Source organism: Gorilla gorilla, chromosome 19 (genome assembly GCF_029281585.2).
Source record: "Gorilla gorilla gorilla isolate KB3781 chromosome 19, NHGRI_mGorGor1-v2.1_pri, whole genome shotgun sequence".
Classification (NCBI taxonomy): Eukaryota; Metazoa; Chordata; class Mammalia; order Primates; family Hominidae; genus Gorilla; species Gorilla gorilla.
The window spans coordinates 14261564-14269832 of record NC_073243.2 but is presented as its reverse complement, the minus strand read 5'-3'; positions in this window follow the sequence as shown (position 1 = coordinate 14269832).

The window sequence follows — 8269 nt, the reverse complement described above, 5'->3', positions numbered from 1 at the left end:
TTTCCATGTTCGTACAGATAGCGGTGTAGATATTTCCATGTTCATACAGATAGCGGTGTAGATATTTCCATGTTCATACAGATAACGGTGTAGGTATTTCCATGTTCATGGAGATAGCCTTGTAGATATTTCCATGTTCATACGGTTAGCGGTGTAGATATTTCCATGTTCATACAATTAACGGTGTAGATATTTCCATGTTCATACAGATGGCGGTGTAGATATTTCCATGTTCATACAGATGGCGGTGTAGATATTTACATGTTCAAACAGATGGCAGTGTAGATATTTCCATGTTCGTATGGATGGCAGTGTAGATATTTCCATGTTCATACAGGTGGCGGTGTAGGTATTCCCATGTTTTTAGAGATAGCTGTGTAGTTATTTCCATGTTTATAGAGATAGCAGTGTAGATATTTCCATTGATATACAAATAGCTGTGTAGATATTTGCATGTTCTTGCAGATAGCGGTGTAGATATTTCCATTGATAGACAGATAGCAGTGTAGATATTTGCATGTTCATACAGATAGCGGTGCAGATATTTCCATGTTCATACTGATAGCGGTGTAGATACTTCCATGTTCATACAGTTAACTGTGTAGATATTTCCATGTTCATACAGATGGCGGTGTAGACATTTCCATGTTCATACCGATGGCGGTGTAGATATTTACATGTTCAAACAGATGGCGTTGTAGATATTTCCATGTTCGTACGGATGGCAGTGTAGATATTTCCATGTTCATACAGGTGGCGGTGTAGATATTCCCATGTTTTTACAGATAGCTGTGTAGTTATTTCCAAGTTTATAGAGATAGCAGTGCAGATATTTGCATGCTCATACAGATAGCGGTGTAGATATTTGCATGTTCACACAGGTAGCGGTGTAGATATTTCCATGTTCATACAGATAGCGGTGTAGATATTTCCATGTTCATACACATAGCGGTGTAGATATTTCCATGTTCATTCAGATAACGGTGTAGATATTTCCATGTTCATACAGATAGCGGTGTAGAAATTTCCATGTTCACACAGATAGCGGTGTAGGTATTTCCATGTTCATACAGTTAGCGCTGTAGATATTTCCATGGTCATGCAGATAGCGGTGTAGATATTTCCATGTTCATCCAGATGCCGGTGTAGATATATCCATGTTCATACAGATGGCGTTGAAGATATTTCCATGTTCATACAGATGGCGGTGTAGATATTTCCATGTTCATACTAATGGCGGTGAAGATATTTCCATGTTCATACTAATGGCGGTGTAGATATTTCCGTGTTCATACAAATGGCGGTGTAGATATTTCCATGTTCATAGAGATGGCGGTGTAGATATTTCCATGTTTATACAGATAGCAATGTAGATATTTCCATGTTTATAGAGATAGCGGTGTAGATATTTCCATTGATATACAGATATTTGTGTAGATATTTCCATGTTCATACAGATAGCGGTGTAGATATTTCCATATTCATACAGATAGCGGTGTAGATATTTCCATGTTCATACAGTAAGCGGTGTAGATATTTCCATTTTCATACAGATGGCGGTGTAGATATTTACATGTTCATACAGAAGGCGGTGTAGATATTTCCTTGTTAGTACGGATGGCAGTGTAGTTATTTCCATGTTCATACAGATGGAGGTGTAGATATTTCCATGTTCATACAGATGGCGGTGAAGATATTTCGAAGTTTATAGAGATAGCGCTGTAGTTATTTCCATATTTATAGAGAAATCTCTGTAGATATTTCCATGTATATGCAGATAGCTGTGTAGATATTTCCATGTTCATGCAGATAGCGGTGTAGATATTTCCTTGTTCATCCAGATGCCGTTGTAGATATATCTATGTTCATACAGATGGCGGTGAAGATATTTCCATGTTCATACAGATGGCGGTGTAGATATTTCCATGTTCATACACATGGCGGTGTAGATATTTCCATGTTCGTAGAGATGGTTGTGTAGATATTTCCATGTTCATACAGATGGCGGTGCAGATATTTCCATGTTCATAGAGATGGCGGTGTAGATATTTCCATGTTTATAGAGATAGCAGTGTAGATATTTCCATTGAGAATACAGGTAGCTGTGTAGATATTTGCATGTTCATACAGATAGCGGTGTAGATATTTACATGCTCATACAGATAGTGGTGTAGATATTTCCATGTTCATACAGATAGCGGTGCAGATATTTCCATTTTCATACAGATAGCGGTGTAGATATTTCCATGTTCATACAGATGGCGGTGTAGATATTTCCATGTTCATACAGTTAGCGGTGTAGATATTTCCATGTTCATACAGATGGCGGTGTAGATATTTCCATGTTCGCACGGATGGCAGTGTAGATATTTCCATGTTCATACAGGTGGCGGTGTAGATATTTCCATGTTTATACAGATAGCAGTGTAGTTATTTCCATGTTTATAGAGATAGCAGTGTAGATATTTCCATTCATATACAGATAGCTGGGTAGATATTAGCATGTTCATACAGATAGCGGTGTAGATATTTCCATGTTCGTACAGATAGTGGTGTAGATATTTCCATGTTCCTACAGATAGCGGTGTAGATATTTCCATGTTCGTACAGAGAACGTTGTAGATATTTCCATGTTCATACAGACAGCCTTGTAGATATTTCCATGTTCATACGGTTAGCGGTGTAGATATTTCCATCTTCATGCAGATGGCGGTGTAGATATTTACATGTTCGTACAGATGGCGGTGTAGATATTTCCATGTTCATACAGAAGGCGGTGTAGATATTTCCATGTTCATACAGAAAGCGGTGTAGATATTTCCATGTTCATACAGATGGCGGTGTAGATATTTACATGTTCATACAGATGGCGGTGTAGATGTTTCCATGTTCGTAGAGATGGCGGTGTAGATATTTCCATGTTCATTGAGATGGCGGTGTAGATATTTTCATGTTTATGCAGATAGCGGTGTAGATATTTCCATGTTTATAGAGATAGTGGTGTAGATAATTTCAATTTTATACAGATAGCAGTGTAGATATTTCCAGGTTCATACAGATAGCGGTGTATATATTTCCACGTTTATAGAGATGGCGGTGTAGATATTTTCATGTTTACACAGATGGCGGTGGAGATATTTCCATGTTTATGCAGATAGCGGTATAGGTATTTCCATGTTTATACAGATGGTGGTTTAGATATTTCCATGTTTATAGAGATGGCGGTCTAGATATTTTCATGTTTATAGAGATAGTGGTGTAGTTATTTCCAAGTTTATAGAGACAGCTTTGTAGATATTTCCATGTTTATAAAGATAGCGGTGAAGATATTTCCATGTTTATACAGATAGCAGTGTAGATATTTCCATGTTTATACAGATAGCAGTGTAGATATTTCCATGTTTATAGAGATAGTGGTGTAGATAATTTGAATTTTATACAGAGAGCTGTGTTGATATTTCCAGGTTCATACAGATAGCGGTGTAGATATTTCCACCTTTATAGAGATGGCGGTGTAGATATTTCCATGTTCATGCAGATGGCGGTGTAGATATTTCCATGTTTATAGAGATGGCGGTGTAGATATTTTCATGTTTACACAGATGGCGGTGTAGATATTTCCATGTTTACACAGATAGCGGTGTATACATTTCCATGTTTACACAGATAGCGGTGTGGATATTTCCATGTATATGCAGATAGAGGTGTAGATATTTCCATGTTCATGCAGATAGCGGTCTAGATATTTCCATGTTCATCCAGATGCCGGTGTAGATATATCCATGTTCATACAGAAGGTGGTGAAGATATTTCCATGTTCATACAAATGGCGGTGTAGATATTTCCGTTTTCATACACATGGCGGTGTAGATATTTACATGTTCATAGAGATGGCGGTGTAGATATTTCCATGTTCATACAGATGGCGGTGTAGATATTTCCATGTTTATAGAGATGGCGGTGTAGATATTTTCATGTTTGCACAGATGGCGGTGTAGATATTTCCATGTTTACACAGATAGCGGTGTAGACATTTCCATGTTTACAAAGATAGCGGTGTGGATATTTCCATGTATATGCAGATAGAGGTGTAGATATTTCCATGTTCATGCAGATAGCGGTGTACATATTTCCATGTTCATCCAGATGCCGGTGGAGATATATCCATGTTCATACAGAAGGTGGTGAAGATATTTCCATGTTCATACAGATGGCGGTGTAGATATTTCCACGTTTATAGAGATGGCGGTGTAGATATTTCCATGTTCATACAGATGGCGGTGTAGATATTTCCATGTTTGTACAGATAGCAGTGTAGTTATTTCCATGTTTATGGAGATAGCAGTGTAGATATTTCCATTGATATACAGATAGCTGTGTAGATATTTACATGTTCATTCAGATGGCAGTGTAGATATTTCAATGTTCATACGGATGGCAGTGTAGGTATTTCCATGTTCGTACAGGTGGCGGTGTAGATATTTCCATGTTTATACAGATAGTAGTATAGTTATTTCCATGTTTATAGGGATAGCAATGTAGATATTTCCATTGATATACATATAGCTGTGTAGATATTTGCATGTTCATACTGAGAGCGGTGTAGATATTTCCATGTTCGTACAGATAGCGGTGTAGATATTTCCATGTTCATACAGATAGCGGTGTAGATATTTCCATGTTCATACTGATAGCTTTGTAGATACTTCCATGTTCATACAGTTAACGGTGTAGATATTTCCATGTTCATACAGATGGCGGTGTAGACATTTCCATGTTCATACCGATGGCGGTGTAGATATTTACATGTTCAAACAGATGGCGGTGTAGATATTTCCATGTTCCTACGGATGGCAGTGTAGATATTTCCATGTTCATACAGGTGGCGGTGTCGATATTCCCATGTTTTTACAGATAGCTGTGTAGTTATTTCCAAGTTTATAGAGATAGCAGTGTAGATATTTGCATGTTCATACAGTTAGCGGTGTAGATATTTCCATGTTCATTCAGATAGCGGTGTAGATATTTCCATGTTCATACACATAACGGTGTAGATATTTCCATGTTCATACAGATAACGGTGTAGATATTTCGATGTTCATACAGATAGCGGTGTAGAAATTTCCATGTTCACACAGATAGCGGTGTAGGTATTTCCATGTTCATACAGTTAGCGCTGTAGATATTTCCATGGTCATGCAGATAGCGGTGTAGATATTTCCATGTTCATCCAGATGCCGGTGTAGATATATCCATGTTCATACAGATGGCGTTGAAGATATTTCCATGTTCATACAGATGGCGGTGTAGATATTTCCATGTTCATACTAATGGCGGTGAAGATATTTCCATGTTCATACTAATGGCGGTGTAGATATTTCCGTGTTCATACAAATGGCGGTGTAGATATTTCCATGTTCATAGAGATGGCGGTGTAGATATTTTCATGTTTACTCAGATGGCGGTGTAGATATTTCCATGTTTATACAGATAGCGGTGCGGATATTTCCATGTTTATACAGATAGTTGGGTAGATATTTACATGTTTATACAGATAGCGGTGTAGATATTTCAATCTTAATACAGATGGCGGTGTAGATATGTCCATGTTCGTACAGATGGCAGTGTAGATATTTCCATGTTCATACAGATGGCGGTGTAGATATTTCGAAGTTTATAGAGATAGCGCTGTAGTTATTTCCATATTTAAAGAGAAATCTTTGTAAATATTTCCATGTATATGCAGATAGCTGTGTAGATATTTCCATGTTCATGCAGATAGCGGTGTATATATTTCCATGTTCATCCAGATGGCCGTGTAGATATATCCATGTTCATACAGATGGCGGTGAAGATATTTCCATGTTCATACAGATGGCGGTGTAGATATTTCCATGTTCATACACATGGCAGTGTAGCTATTTCCATGTTCATTGAGATGGCGGTGTAGATATTTCCATGTACATACAAATGGCTGTGTAGATATTTCCATGTTCATAGAGATGGCGGTGTAGATATTTCCATGTTTGTACAGATAGCAGTGTAGTTATTTCCATGTTTGTAGAGATAGCAGTGTAGATATTTCCATTGATATACAGATAGCTGTGTAGATATTTACATGTTCATACAGATGGCGGTGTAGATATTTGCATGTTCATACGGATGGCAGTGTAGATTTTTCCATGTTGGTACAGGTGGCGGTGTAGATATTTCCATGTTTATACAGATAGCAGTGTAGTTATTTCCATGTTTAAAGAGATAGCAATGTAGATATTTCCATTGATATACATATAGCTGTGTAGATAATAGCATGTTCATACTGATAGAGGTGTAGATATTTCCATGTTCGTACAGATAGCGGTGTAGATATTTCCATGTTCATACAGGTGGCGGTGTAGATATTTCCATGTTTATACAGATAGCAGTGTAGTTATTTCCATGTTTATAGAGATAGCAGTGTAGGTATTTCCATTGTTATACAGATAGCTGTGTAGATATTTGCATGTTCATACAGATAGTGGTGTAGATATTTCCATGTTCGTACAGATAGTGGTGTAGATATTTCCATGTTCCTACAGATAGCGGTGTAGATATTTCCATGTTCAGACAGTTAACGGTGTAGATATTTCCATGTTCATACAGATAGCCTTGTAGATATTTCCATGTTCATATGGTTAGCGGAGTAGATATTTCCATGTTCATACAGATGTCGGTGTAGATATTTACATGTTCATACAGATGGCGGTGTAGATATTTCCATGTTCGTACAGAAGGCGGTGTAGATATTTACATGTTCATACAGATGGCGGTGTAGATATTTCCATGTTTATGCAGATAGAGGTTCATATATTTCCATGTTCATACAGATAGCGGTGTAGATATTTCCATGTTCATACAGATAGCGGAGCAGATATTTCCATGTTCATACAGTTAGCGGTGTAGATATTTCCATATTCATACAGATGGCGGTGTAGATATTTACATGTTCATACAGATGGCGGTGTAGATATTTCCATGTTCGCACGGATGGCCATGTAGATATTTCCATGTTCATACAGGTGGCGGTGTAGTTATTTCCATGTTTATACAGATAGCAGTGTAGTTATTTCCATGTTTATAGAGATAGCAGTGTAGATATTTCCATGTTCATACAGATAGCTGTGTAGATATTTGCATGTTCATACAGATAGCAGTGTAGATATTTCCATGTTCGTACAGATAGTGGTGTAGATATTTCCATGTTCCTACAGATAGCGGTGTAGATATTTCCATGTTCATACAGATAACGGTGTAGATATTTCCATGTTCATACAGATAGCCTTGTAGATATTCCCATGTTCATACGGTTAGCGGTGTAGATATTTACATGTTCATACAGATGGCGGTGTAGATATTTCCATGTTCGTACAGAAGGCGGTGTAGATATTTCCATGTTCATAGAGATGGCGGTGTAGATATTTCCATGTTTATGCAGATAGCGGTATAGGTATTTCCATGTTTATACAGATGGTGGTTTAGATATTTCCATGTTTATAGAGATGGCGGTCTAGATATTTCCATGTTTATAGAGATAGTTTTGTAGTTATTTCCAAGTTTATAGAGACAGCGTTGTAGATATTTCCATGTTTGTAAAGATAGCGGTGAAGATATTTCCATGTTTATACAGATAGCGGTGTAGATATTTCCATGTTTATACAGACAGAAGTGTAGATATTTCCATGTTTATAGAGATAGTGGTGTAGATAATTTGAATTTTATACAGATAGCTGTGTAGATATTTCCAAGTTCATACAGATAGCGGTGTAGATATTTCCACCTTTATAGAGATGGCGGTGTAGATATTTCCATGTTCATACAGATGGCGGTGTAGATATTTCCATGTTTATAGAGATGGCGGTGTAGATATTTTCATGTTTGCACAGATGGCGGTGTAGATATTTCCATGTTTACACAGATAGCGGTGTAGACATTTCCATGTTTACAAAGATAGCGGTGTGGATATTTCCATGTATATGCAGATAGAGGTGTAGATATTTCCATGTTCATGCAGATAGCGGTGTAGATATTTCCATGTTCATCCAGATGCCGGTGGAGATATATCCATGTTCATACAGAAGGTGGTGAAGATATTTCCATGTTCATACAGATGGCGGTGTAGATATTTCCATTTTCATACACATGGCGGTGTAGATATTTCCATGTTCATAGAGATGGCGGTGTAGATATTTCCATGTTCATACAAATGGCGTTGTAGATATTTCCATGTTCA